The sequence below is a fragment of the Peromyscus californicus genome, unplaced genomic scaffold (genome assembly GCF_007827085.1).
Source record: "Peromyscus californicus insignis strain IS unplaced genomic scaffold, ASM782708v3 Scaffold_4__1_contigs__length_199733344, whole genome shotgun sequence".
NCBI lineage: Eukaryota > Metazoa > Chordata > Mammalia > Rodentia > Cricetidae > Peromyscus > Peromyscus californicus.
This window is the reverse complement of record NW_026294562.1, coordinates 189,296,317-189,311,324: the sequence shown is the minus strand read 5'-3', so window position 1 is coordinate 189,311,324 and position 15,008 is coordinate 189,296,317.

Sequence of the window (15,008 nt, the reverse complement as noted above, 5' to 3'; positions counted from 1 at the left end):
GCTTATAGCTAAGTCTCACCTTTTAGACAAAATATATTGATAGAAGAAAATAGAACAAAAAGAACAAAAGAGGGTATGCAGTATAAATGTCACAACTCTCTGAATTCTAACATTTGTTTTTCAATATTAGCAAGTCCATCAGAGCCTGGAAATTGAGTTGTAGTTTCCAATGATAAGAAAGGGACAAAGTGCTGGGAAGCATGCAGCTCGTTCTACACTGGCATTGACCATCCACCTGGTGGTTCCATTTATAATGCTTAAACACATGGTTAAGATACCAGGAGTTGTATAAAAGAACACAAAATTGATGACCAGGACAATGATGATTTGGGTGGCTCTGGTCTCAGGAGATGACCTAGGACACAGAGCTCTACAAATGTTTTGAATCTACTGCTTGTGCTAAAGCAGGAAAAGCTCCATGGAACCACTGGCCCACATCATGATTCCCAAACACATGATATGAAAGGATGCCAATAAGATGACATAAACTGTGTAGATTAGATTTTTGAGGCTTGGCTACAGCACAATATAGAAAATCTCTAATCCCAGTACAGTTTCTTCCATCCCACATGTCTGTCACAAGCACAGGAATGAAGTCATTTACCATTATTTGCAGGGCTCAACACAGTTTGAGAGAGTGTTCAATGATACTGGGGGTTATGGCATTGAACTATACATACTCGGCATTCCTTGAAATGATCAAGATAGCCTGGCATAAAGTTAAGAGTGATATAGATGCATGAGATAATCCTCTGGCAACTCTGAAAATAAAAATAAAAACAAGTCTACATGCAATGTTATCTAGAAAATATGTCTGACCAAAAGCAGCCATTGTCTGAGGGATTCCTTTACAGAGAAGAACCATGAAGTTAGCCATAGTCAGGTATTTGACAATTAGGTCTGTTGGCCTAGATCTGATCCCAGAGAATACAACATTGATAAAACAGCAAAGCAAGGCTGAGATACCCAGCATTGCCAGTGCATTCTGAGACAGGAAGAGGATCCCCACGGCCATATCTGTGTATGAGATTCGGTTATACCTCTGTGACTGTCACTTAACGTTTTATCTAGAGAAGTCTTGACAGACAGGCAGGACTACTGTCTCCATGCCATGCTAAATATTGTGCTCCCCAGCAACCAGTACATTCGATTCTTGAGGAATTAGAAAGTGTGTCATTTTCACAAGAATTTTCCTGAGTTTGGAAGTGTCCTGGCTGTGGTGAGCAGTCATCCTTACGGTATCCTTCACTTTGAGTTGGCATGTTGCACAATGCCTCATAATCAATATTCAATTCAGATTTGTTGCAGCATTGTGCCTGACGGTCCAGTGGTGAGAAGGCTAAAACAATTATTTATACTTTAGAAAGTGATAGATAGATAGATAGAGTGACAGAGAGAGAGAGAGAGAGAGAGAGAGAGAGAGAGAGAGAGAGAGAGAGAGAACAACTCAAAGGAAGGAATCATGTCTCCCCTTCAACCATGTAAGCCTCTGGAATTCTCAGGCTTGGAGGCATGTGTGTTTACCCACTGCACCATCACTCTAACTCCCTGATTCCCCAGATCCCACCAATGGGAAAAGACAGACTTAGCAGGACTGAGAACATCTGCACCAAATAACATTATAATCATAGGATATCTGCAACACTACCACTCATCACCCCTTAAAATACTCCTTTTTTTAATATAAATAATTTTGTTCATCTGACTGTTCTTTGCTTTGTTCCATCTTATAACCCCTTCTCTCAGATGGGAAACTATCCTCGTGAATCCTGAAGTATTCTGTAGGCTTATATTATGCAGTTATAAAGCACAATTACTCAAAGACAAAAATGTAGCCAGTTAAAAATAAATTTTACATAAAATAAAAATAAAAAAAAAATAGCCGGGTGGTGGTGGCACATGCCTTTAATCCCAGCACTCAGGAGGCAGAGCCAGGCGGATCTCTGTGAGTTCGAGGCCAGCCTGGGCTACCAAGTGAGTCCCAGGAAAGGCGCAAAGCTACACAGAGAAACCCTGCCTCGAAAAACCAAAAAAAATAAAATAAAATAAAATAAATAAAAAAATAAAAAACTGGGTGGTGGTGGCACACGCCTTTAATCCCAGCACTCAGGAGGCAGAGGCAGGCAGACTTCCTTGAGTTCAAGGCCAGCCTGGAGACAGAGTGAGTTCCAGGAAAGGTACAAAGCTACACAGAGAAACCCTCCCTTGGAAAAAAAAAAAAGATATGTAGCTGGAGTTTTCTCTAGTCTCGGCTAGGCCTGCAGCTGCTCAGACCCAAATAAATACACCGAGGCTTATATTAATTAAAGCTGTTTGGCCTAATGGCTCAGGCTTCTTGCTAGCTAGATCTTACATCTTAAATTAACCCATTTCTATAAATCTATACCTTGCAACAAGGCTAGAGGCTTACAGCTATCTTTACATCTTGCTTTCTCTGTGTCTGGCTGATGACTCCTGACTCAGCCTTCCTGTTTCCAGAATTCTCCTCTCTCTTTGTCCTGCCTATACTTCCTGCCTGGCTACTGGCCAATCAGTATTTTATTTGTTAACCAATCAGAGCAACACACTCACAGCATACAGAGTGATATCCATAGCAAAGATAATTTTACATAAATTTAAATTCAATAAAGGTAAAAATAGCTTCAATATTAGCATTACATTCATGTGAAATTTACCTACAATTTCGTAGCTAAGGCATAGTGTAGTTGCCTAAATATATGGTAAATTAAATTATATATACAATTATATTTACAACATACAATATTTCATATTAGACAGACAGGACAAAAATATGATCTGTGTCTGTACATATGTCCAAGGATATATCCAGAAGAGAAAATCATAAAACACAGTTAGAAACTCAAACAGAAGTGTTTTGAGCAGTGAGCTCCAACTATGAAAATGTAAAGTTGGTATAGAGAATGAAACCCCTTTAGAATTATTTGCTATTGATATCTACAGATATTTGCCTTTTCTACATTTTATACACATACATATGACATTAGATCTTTTTTTACTATTACTTCCCTTTACAAAGGGACATAGCTCTTAATTCCAACTGTGCACTAATGTTTTCACTAGGAAAAAGAAAATTATCAATTTTTTTCTGGAAGCCAGGGTTAAAAAGGGGGAGCTTATAAAGTCAAGCAGGGGTGGCTCAAGTCTGTAAGAAGCCTCTCTCTTAGCTCACAGTTTTGCCATGTACTGCAGTACTCACTGAATAGATCCTGAGTTTTCTTCCAAAGGAAAGGGAGAGGAGGTGAACCCATAAGCACTGTCACCACGTGTTTTAATGGCAATGATACCACGTCCCTTTTTTGTGGTACAAACCTACAGCTAAAACCATAGCAAATAGTACCAAGAAGAGCTTAATAGGACTGAAAGAGCATCTCATGTACCTTCTTTAACCCTTATTACCCTGAGGTATCAAGGGGAATCAGTCCCTCTGTAGGTATTTTGCCTGTGCTGGTTTCTCTAGTGAAAGAGAAAGACTAGTTCAGACCTGAACTCACATAGCTTACAGCAGACTGTTCTAGCTTTTGCAGTTGTGAGAGAAGAAACAGAGAATCATCTGTGAAAGGAGATTTCTCTTTGATGGCTGATGCTGGATAGGACCTCAGTGGTCACAGGACCACAGCAAACTCTTCACATACTTTCTTAACACCGTGGAACCATCCATGTTCACATTGGTCATTGTGGCTGCATTGTCTCTGCTGCATGATGATGCCGGTGCACTCCTCTCCTTCTGGCCAGCAGCAGACACCCATTTGCCCCATGGCTGTGATGACGTAGAATCTCCTGAGGCCAGAATTGGTATGTAGAATTCTATTTTGTGCATAACAGTTCATTGATGATGGGCCACCACTGGGCATGTCTCGGTAGCCCACAAGTTAATGATCCCTTGATTGCTACTGGATGATGTCAAAAGTAAACTCATTTGTATGGTTATTCTTAAAAGTCAGATTACTGGAAGCCAGTGGTATTTTCCTCTTCTGCATTAGCATGTCTGTTGTCCTTATTCAGATTTTTTATAAGCAGGCAAGTTGAGACTTCATGGGTGCAGCTTCCCCAACATTTTTAGGAGATGAAGTCTCACAGCACATATATATTTCTCTCATTCCTACAATCTTTCTGACTCCTCCAGCACAATATTCCCTGAGCCCTGAGTGCAGGAGTTTTATTGTGGGTGTACAAGTATGGCTTGGCAAAACACCGTATGTTGTGCTCTGTATTTTGAATAGGTTCTTTTTTTTTCTTCTTTTTGCCTTTTTATTAGCTTTTTTTTTTAATACTCTACTACTTTTGCAATGAGAAGTTGTTTTTTTTTCCTGTTAGTTGTTAAAACCATGAACGATGACAGAACTGCTGTGAGTATGGAAAAATAATATCTAATTGATTATCTAGCACCAAATGATGAAAACTGAAATCAAATACGTAGAAATAAATTTATACAGATTGAGAAGATTTTATATAAACACACAGAGGCCATGAATTAGAGATGAAATGTTTGTGTGGGTACATGGAACTGGTGGGAGGGAAGAAAGTCACGATGATGCAATTATAATTTTATTTCAAAAATTAAAGAGATGGAACTACAGATTACAAAAATTACTCTAGATTACACAAATGGAATTGTAATTATAATAATTGTTTCTTCTCAGAATAGTTAAATACTGAATAGAATGTTGGAAAAACAGAAGCAGTGTATGTTAATTGGAGTGTAGGGTTATGTTTCTTTCACTTAAACAGATGCAACCCTTTCAACAATATTTGTTGTGACCTTCACAGAAATTTACAGGACATGAGATCATGGTTTTTCTATAAGCACATCCAAATTCGGTATTTTCAAAATTTTCTTCCTTCATTTTATACTGATTTTTATTTTGTTTCATTTATTTATTTTTTCATGTTTTATTAGCATACAAATATCAAGCATCCTAAAGGCATTTTCATACTTACTGTTTAGATTGGCCCAACCCCTCCCCTTTCCCCGTTTCTCTTCTCTCCTCCCAGTTCATGGGGTCCTTTGTACATTATTCCTACTTTCACTTTCAAAACACACACACATGTATCGCTTTACTGTCCCCACCCTACTCTGAGACATTCTTTGGGGCCCCTTTCAAGTCTCCTGGAAACTACCCACACTTACTCCCACACAAACACGCATTCCTAAAAATTGAAAGCTATGAAATCATACTTGGAACAGTGCTATCTGTTCTTCTTTGCCTGTCTAACATCACTTAATCGAGTAGTTTCTAGTTTGGGCTGTATCTGTTCCCTAGGGTGTTCTACAGTGCCAGCGCATAGGGAAATAGAGACTGTGTTTGGGAGTTTCTAAATTTGTTTACCTTCCCACTCTGTTTAAACTACTTCAGACGCCAGGATTAACTGCCAATTCTGCCTCGGTTTTTGATTGTCCAGCTGACTGTCCCTCCATGGCTGATGAATGTGAGAGATAGATAACACTGCCCTCTCTGGGCTGCAGGATTCAGCCTGGTGCTGATTCACAGCTGCTACTCTCCACTTCTGCAAAGGAATCTCATCCAATTTAAGAGTGGTTTACAGACACTTTCTCTTACAAAAAAGAGTGTGGTGTCCGGAGAGTTTCATCCAACTTCACTGCAGTGATGGACTCTCTAAATCACTTCTATCCTATCACTTCCACCATAGACTTCTGAGTGGTCCCTGATTGTCCCAGACACAATTTCAATGGATACACTAAACATTTCCCCAGTAGCTATCATTTGTCAGATATTGTCGTTACCTTTGACCCTTCTACTGTCATATTTTGCCCATTTTTAATTTATTGCTCATTCTGTGAGATTTCATCACACCAGATGTTCCCTTGTCTCTAACAGTCCTGACATGAATTGGACACATGTGTGTGTGTGTGTGTGTGTGTGTGTGTGTGTGTGTGTGTGTGTGTGTGTTTGAGGTGTGACTTTTTATATGAGCTAGCTCATAACTTACTATGAAGTAGGTTGTGACTAGAACCAACATTTTAATTAATTTCCATATCTTAGACTGTTGTGGAATAAAGACCCAAAGATCACTGACCCTGACTAACATCCATATTCTTTTTTTCCATGTTTTTATTAAGAAATTTTCTACTCACCCTACATACTACCCACAAATCTCACCTCCTCCCTCCTCCCTTCTCCTACCCCACAGCCCTCTCTCCCAAGCCACCCCCCATCCCCACATCCTCTAAATCAAGGTCTCCTATGGGGAGTCAGCAGAGCCCAGCACACCGTGCTGAGGCAGGTCAAAGTCCCTCCCTGCCACACCAAGGCTGTGCAATGTGCCACACCGCAGGCACCAGGCTCCCAAAAGCATGACCATGCACCAGGGATGGATCCCAACACCCTGCCCCTGCCGCCCGTGTGTCCCCTAAATAGTTTGAGCTAAACAAGTCTCCTGTATCCAGATGGCCTAGTCCAATTCTATGGAGGATCCACAGCCACTAGTCCACAGTTCATGGGTCTCCACAAGTGTGGCCAGTCATCTCTGCAAGTCTTCCCTTCATGATCTCCACATCCCCTGCCCACAGAATCCCTCCTCTCTCCCTTTTACTGGATTCCCAGAACTTAGCCTGGTGCCTGGCTGCAGATCCCGGCATCTGCCTCCATCAGTCACTGGACAAAGGCTCTATGGTGACACTTAAGGTATTCACTAGACCGATCACCAGAGTAGACCAGTCCAGGCACCCCTCAATCACTGCCAACAGTCTAAGGTGGCATCATCCCTGTGGTAAAATCCATAATCTAAGTCTGTATTTAGAAGGCTTGGTGACTCCCTACAGAAAAAACACTTCTCACAGAGCAGCTTAGAATATCTTTTACATGGAGCCTGTGAAGACAAAGCATTCAGAAAATCAACATTCTGGTTGGCACTTGGAAGGGGGAAGCAAGGCAAGCAAGCAATTTTAGAGATCCCAAATATTTCTGTTAGCTGGGGAACTTCAGCCCCACTGTTTTAACAGAGTTAGGTACTTTCCCAGCAGACTTTTAATGGCATGGTTAGAGAAGGGAGAATCAATTTCAGGCTAAACCACATATGGCTGCATCTGAGAAAAGATACAGGAACCTTTGCGCTGCCAGAACATACAGATATTCTCTCAGCCATGTACATTTCTCATTATTATCTCTTGATTTAGATGAGATATAAGGGTCACCCTGCCCAGCCTTAATACATGGGAGGTGCTTAGTCTTACTACACCTTGGTAGGCCACTTTTGTTGATACTCATTGGACATCTGCCCTTTCTTAAACAGAGAGGAATAAGGAGTGGTTTGGGGATGGAAAAAGAGGGGAGTGGGTGGAAGGTACTAGGAGGAGAGGAGGAAGGGGAAACTGCACCCATATAAATAAATGAATATAAATAAATTAATTAATTAATTAAAAAATAATGGCTTTATTAAAGAAAACTGACAATGTTCCAGTGCGTATATAGACAACACAACTTGGACTTATTATTTTTTATCTTTTTTTTTTCTTGTCATTGGTGGAATTCACAAGGAAGTAGGGTGGACATGGGAAGACAGGGAAGTGAATGTGTTCAGTAATAGTGGTATAACTGGGTCTTGAGGAAGAATTATTCCCAACTTTCTGAGAAACCGCCATACTGATTTCCAGAGTGGCTCTGCAAGTTTGCATTCCCACCAAGAGTGGAGGAGTGTTCCGCTTGCTCCACATCCTCTCTAACAAAAGCTGTCTTCAGTGTTTTTGATCTTAGCCATTCTTACAGGTGTAAGATGATACCTCAGGGTTGTTTTGATTTGCACTTCCCTGATGACTAAGGATGTTTAACAATTCCTTAAATGTCTTTCAGCCATTTGAGATTCTTCTGTTGAGAATTCTCTGTTAAGCTCTGCAGCCCATTTTTTAATTGGATTGTTCAGTATTTTGATGACTAGCTTTTTGGGTTCTTTATATATTTTGGAGATCATCCTTCTGTCAGATGTGGGGTTGGTGAAGATCTTTTCCCATTCTGTATTCTGTCGTTTAGTCTTATTGATTGTGTCCTTTGCTCTACAAAAGCTTTTCAGTTTCAGGAAGTCCCATTTATTAATTGTTGCTCTCAGTGTCTGTGCTACTGGTGTTATATTCAGGAAGTAGTCTCCTGTGCCAATTTGTTCCAGACTACTTCCTACTTTCTCTTCTATCAAGTTCAGTGTAACTGGATTTATGTTGAGGTCTTTGATCCACTTGGACTAAAGTTTTGTGCATGGTGACAGATATGGATCTATTTGCAATCTTCTGCATGTTGACATCCAGTTATGCCAGCACCATTTCTTCTTGAAGATGCTTTTTTCCCCCATGGCACAGTTTTGGTTACTTTGTCGAAAATCATATGTTCATAGGTGTCTGGATGAATGTCAGGGTCTTACATTTGATTCCATTGGTCCACATGTTGGTTTTTATGCCAGTAACAAGCTGTTTTTATTACTATAGCTCTATAGTAGAGCTTGAGGTCAGGGATCATGATGCCTCCAGAGGTTGCTTTATTATACAGGATTCTTTTAGCTATCCTAGGTTTTTTGTTTTTCCATGTAAATAAGTATTGTTCTTTCCAGGTCTGTGAAGAATTGTGTTGGTGTTTTGATGGGGATTGCATTGAATCTGTAGATTGCTTTTGGTTAAGATTACCATTTTTACTAAGTTAATCCTACCTATGCATGAGCATGGGAGATCTTTCCATTTTCTGATATCTTTTTCAATTTCTTTCTTCAGAGACTTAAAGTTCTTATTATACAGGTCTTTCACTTGCTTAGTTAGAGTTACACCAAGGTATTTTATATTATTTGTGGCTATTGTAAAGGGTGATGTATCTCTGATTTCTTTCCCAGGCCCTTCTCATTTGATATAGGAGGGCTACTGATTTTTTGAGTTAATTTTGTATCCTGCCACTTTACTGAAGGAGTTTATCAGCTGTAGGAGTTCCCTGGTAGAATTTTTGGGGTCAATTATGTATAGTATCATATCTTCTGCAAATAATGAAAGTTTGACTTCTTCCTTTCCAATTTTTATCCTCTTGATCTCCTTTTGTTGTCTTATTGCTCTAGCTAGAACTTCAAGTACTATATTGAATAAGTATGGGGAGAGTGGACAGCCTTGTCTTGTTCCTGATTTTAGTGGAATTGCTTTGAGTTTCTCTCCATTTAATTTGCTGCTGGCTATTGGCTTGCTGTAAATTGCCTTTATTATGTTTAGGTATGTTCCTTGTATTCCTGATCTCTCCAAGACCTTTATCATGAAGGGGTGTTGGATTTTGTCAAAGGATTTTTCAGCATCTAATGAGATGATCATGTAGTTCTTTTCTTTCAGTTTGTTCATATGGTGTATTACATTGACAGGCTTTCATATGTTGAACCATCCTTGCATCCCTAGAATGAAGCCTACTTGGTCATGGTAGATAATTGATTTGATGTGTTCCTGGATTCAGTTAGCCAGTATTTTATTGAGTAACTTTGCATCAATGTTCATGAGAGAGATTGGTCTGTAGTTCTCTTTCTTTGTTGCATCTTTGTGTGGTTTGGGTATCAGGGTAACTGTAGCCTCATAAAAAGAATTTTGTAATGTTCCTTCTGTTTCTATGGTGTGGAACAATTTGAAGAGTATTGGTATTAGCTCTTCTTTGAAATTCTGGTAGAATTCTGCACTGAAATCATCTGGTTCTTTTTTATGTTGGGAGACTTTTAATGACCATTTCTATTTCCTTAGGGGTTATTGGTCTATTTAAAAAGTTTATCTGGTCTTGATTTAACTTTGGTATGGGGAACATTCAGTTGAGGCAAGTCCAGGTTCATCCTCTTGCATCAAGGCTGTGCAAAGTGTCCTACCTTAGGTAGTGGGCTCCAAAAAGCCGACTCATGCACCAGGGGTTGATCCTTATCCTACTACCATGAAGTCCTGCAAGCAGATCAGTCTGCACAACTGCCTCACTTATGCAGAGGGCCTAGTCCAGTCGCATGGATACTCCACAGCTGTTAGTCTAAAATTCTCAACTTGGTTTGTTGTCTCTGTAGGTTTCCCTATCACGATCTTGATGCCCCTTGCTAATAAATCCCTCTTCTCTCTCTAAGACTGGATTTGTGGAGTTTGGTCTGGTGCTTGGCTGTAGATCTCTGCATCTGCTGCCATCAGTTCCTGGATGAAGTCTCTATGACAACAGTTAGGGTATTCACCGATCTGATTAGTGGTGTAAGCCATTTCAGGTACCTTCTCCACTATGAAGTGTCTAAATATTATCCCTTACAATGTGCCATGTTAATTGTAATGGCTAATTTCCCCTTTCAAGTGTGATCAGTTTTAAGATTACAAGAAGCATGAGAACACTCATAACATATTTGGGTAACAATAATGCATAAAAATTCTACAAATTTCAAAGAAAGTGAGGAGGGGTATAAAAGAGGGTTTGGAGGAAAGAATTGGAGATGCATATGATGTAATTACATTAAAATCTCAAAAACATTTAGGGAACTCATTATTTTTCGAACAATATTGATTAAATGCACTGAGATACAAGTGATAGAGGGCCTAGCTTCCCATATAAGTCAAGACTCCCTTAGGAAGAGAATATGTGCTTCAAATTACACTTTCTCCATGAAATTCTAAAATCCATGATGCCTGACACTAAACAGACAAAACTTCTGAAAACCTACAAGTCTATTTATATCCATGCTTTGTACACTAACCTTTATTTACTTGATAAAATATATATTTATTTTATTCTAACTATTACTTACATTTTCCCTTAAATTCTGTCCATTTTATGGGAATATGTAATCAAATTATAGCAAACCGATGTTAGTATATGCCACATTTCATCCTCCCAAAGATTTCTGTTATCCCTAGGACTTGGAAAGCACAGCTTTTAATAGGATCATAAATCCCATGCAGAGACCAACATCTGCAAAATATGAGGATGCCCTAAGCAACTCTGAGGTAGTCTTGGGAACACTCTGCTCTCACTCTCCTTGGCTAATGACCTTGACACTCCATTGTGCCTTTATGATGGTGTTCTAGTTGGCAGGCCAACAGTGGTTTATCTTTGTCTGCGTAAGATCTGTTTTTAAAATATTTTCTTCTTATTTTTAATAATCAGTTTACACTTTGATAAGGTTGCATATAAAACCTTTGTGAATATTTCATTTTAATTGATTCTTTCTGAATTCTATATCTTTTTCTCCATTTATGTGCTACATCCTACTATACTAAATTCCCACTTCCATTCTGTTCTGTTGCTTTCTCTAACTTCCCATCTTTTATTCTAGTCACACTGGCATCACCCTCTATTGAGAATTTCATGTGTGAGTATTGTATTTATATCACTTCCTCCCCTCTCTCTCCCTACTCCAAGTCTCCCTTGTCCTCCTGCTGCTTTTCAAATTCATAGCCTCTTTTACTTTAATTATATATGTATCCATGCAAATTTATAATCTGCTAAGTCCATTTACTTTTGATCATGTATGTATCTATTTTAGAGCTGACAACATGGTATTGAGTAACTAATTAAGGGACACATCCCTAGAGAAGACTTATTCTCCCTTTATCTGTACTTTTAGCTGTAGCTTTTTATCCAGATGTGGATCTTTGAAAGATTTTCCATTCATGTTGGCATGTAAAGTGGTGCTGCCTCAGTTCAGGTCTTGTTTCCTTTTTAAAGAACTAATTTAACTTATGCTCAAGTAGTCAGTGAAACTTGTATCCATTGAGACCAAGAAACTTTACTAATTTTATTAAGAAACTCACTCCAAAGATTCTAACACCTTCCACAGGAGATCTGATCAGCCTTCAGGGATCATGAAAACTCAAAGCCTCCTAAAAAGTCTTTGTCTCTGTGGAGATATTCACAGGAAACTCTTCGGTATCTTTGTTAATGAGCAACGGGAAAAGTTTCATGAATTATTTTGTCTCTCAAAGTCAACACTTTCATTACCTTGTCAGGTGAAATGAAAACTTGCAGTTCTAGAGGGAGGTGAGGTCACAGACCTCTACCTCAGGTGTGATCTGACTCCCTTCCAACTGCTTATTAAGGGTTGGAATCTGCCCAATGACCCCACAATCCTGCAGATGTAAAAGCCAGGAGAGTACTTAGCATTTCAGTTGAAGTGAAAGATCCAGCAAAGGAGAGAGACAAGGGTAAGTGCTTATTTCTGGTAATGGGAATTTGGGGTAGAACCAGCTCCATGGAACAGAGAGAGAAGGTGCAGGAATAATTCCATAGCTAGGAAGTTACTGAGAAAGATAGAAGTGTTCCTAACCTTGTGCCAGTCCCTGTTGGTTCTTACTGTAATATAAGTCCCCCACTGAGGGCTATTGTGGGTATATAAGGATATCACAGTGCATCTGTGAAGGTTCTGAAGAATTATGGTAATAAGTCAGTGTGTTAATTTATCTCACACTCCATGATGTGTTGACATTGTTTGAAGTATTATTAAATATGGAGTTATCATGGTTTCATGGCCATATTGGACATTAAAATTGAAATATAAGAAGCATAGAACTCTATAAAAGTGTAGTATGTAAATATGTTTCTGGAGTAAAAAGTATTCTTATGTGACACTACATTTATTATCTGGTTATAGAGGCAGTAGTTACTTTGTACTGAATGGTCAGTTGTAGAATGACTGATTTGAAAACTCTCCCTCTTGAACATGAAAAGGAGAAATGGAGTGGATGATAGAACATTGGGCAATTACAATGAGAACCGCATATGTCCTGAGTATCTCTCTTGAACTATTCTTACTCAGTTGATATGAAGAACTTGATACAGTGCCTTTCCTCACTGTTTATTCTTGTTGATAACAAAATATAGGGCCTGGTGCTTTGAAGGCCTGGGCTGTACCACTCAGATCCTTTTTATCCGTACTAGTGTTATATCTCATTGGACAATATTTAAGGATTCTCATTATTCTGATTATTTATTATCTCATGTGCCACCTCTATTTTAATGCATCATGAATTTCATTATAATAGATAAATCAATATAAGAATTATCAAATAATCCTGTTGTGGTGGTGCAATGCTTTAATCTCATCATTTGTGAAGCAGGGATAGGCAGGGCTCTGTGATTTTGAGGTCACCATGGTCTACATAGTGATTTCCAGGATATTCAGAGCCACATAGTGACACCTGACTTAAAAACAACACCACCAAGAATATTAGCAAATACATGCAGAATTTGAAGTCAATTGTCTTAGTGATATAATTTTCTTCTCATGCTGTTATTTGTTAATCACAGGTTAGTATTTCAAGTTGCATTGTGTGTAGAGTAATAATGTTTGTAATTCTTTGATAGTTGCCACAATATTCTTTTACCTCTGCCATAATAACAATGCATATTTCTGGTGGAATCATAAACAACAGGTGTATCTTGTTCTTGTGATGTTGAACTAGGAGATAACTTTCTCTCATTTCAAACCACACTTAAAACACTGTATTTTTTTTTAAATCTTGAAATACTTATTTGAATTTGTCATTTTTCTATAAGTGAAAATTCATATTGAAGTGAAAACTTAGTTTTAAAAAGATGTATTTATTTATCTATTTTTATTTTTTGTGTATGAATGTTTTGCCTGATATATTTGTGTGCACTATGAGAATTTAGTAACCTCAATGTCATAAGAAGGTGTAGGTAATCAATGGAACTGGAGTTGCAGGTAATTGTGAGGCACCACGTGGGTGCTGGGGACCAAACCCAGGTCATCTGCAACAGCAGCAAGTGTTCTTTACTATTTAGCCATTGCTCTAGTCCTCTCAAATGAAAAGATACAGTAAAAAGCATACATTTACATACAAACAATGTGAAAAATTTAAGGTGGGGAACACAAACTGCATCTAAGAATTAAATGTGTCTGAGAACATCCCTGACAGCTTTGTGATCACAAACTGAGGTGATTGTGTTTGTGTCAAATTAGCCGTGTTTATGACCTTCCTGTATCCACTCTGTCTCTAAACAGCTGTTGGATTTAAAGAGTCATTCATCTTCAGTGTTTCTAAAGTCTTATCACAATGGTGTCTGCATTATACTTTTAGAAAGATCAAGAAAAGTATCAAACTAACAGGATAACAGTGACTCACAAATTGTCATTACTATCTGCCATATATGCAATTAACTCATAAAAATTTTATTTGCTCTTATACACTCAATTCTTAACACCTAAAATTAAGTAAGTGAATATTTAGTAGAGTGAACATTGTAGTTCACTGGATGTAACCAGTACCTTCTGTACTTTCATGTGCAGTGTTCTATGGCTGTGAATACAAATATGCCTTACCAGAATTGGGCAGAGTAACCTCACAGATTTGAGCACTGGTGTGGTCTCATACTGTGGTGATCATTGGTCACTATCTCTTTTCTTTAAAATTTCGTTTTTTTTTTACAAAAGATTTATTTATTTATTATGTACACAGAAGAGGGTACCAGATTTCATTACAGATCATTGTGAGCTACCATATGGGTGCTGGGAATTGAACTCAGGACCTTTGGAAGAACAGTCAGTGTTCTTAACCTCTGAGCCTTATCTCCAGCCCCTCTTTAAAATTTCTTACATTTCTTCTTCCTTCCTTACACTGCTTGCAGGTGGACAACAAAATACTCAATTCTCAAAGATGTGGTACAGATACTTCTTAGTCTTTTTCAGTCACAGATTCTCCAAGGCCACATCAGGTCTTTAGGTGAAGCATCTTGTCAATACTTGTATTGTTTTCTATCCTCACAGATGCAGCATGGTTAGACAATTGGCATCAACTTCCTAGAAATGTGCCTGGCACCTCAGAAAGGAAACAATAAAAGGTAGGTTGAGCCTTGAAAAGCAACCAGGGATATTGTGTTTTCATGTGTCCACTGTTGAACATTGTGTATCATAAATGATGTCACATTTCCTATTTATATGATTATCACATGGAACAGCAAAAGCATAAACAAAGAACATTTTTGTGATTATATCTTGACAAACATTTCAGTGAATTAACATATTAGTCAGTGTCAGTGTTCACAAAAACG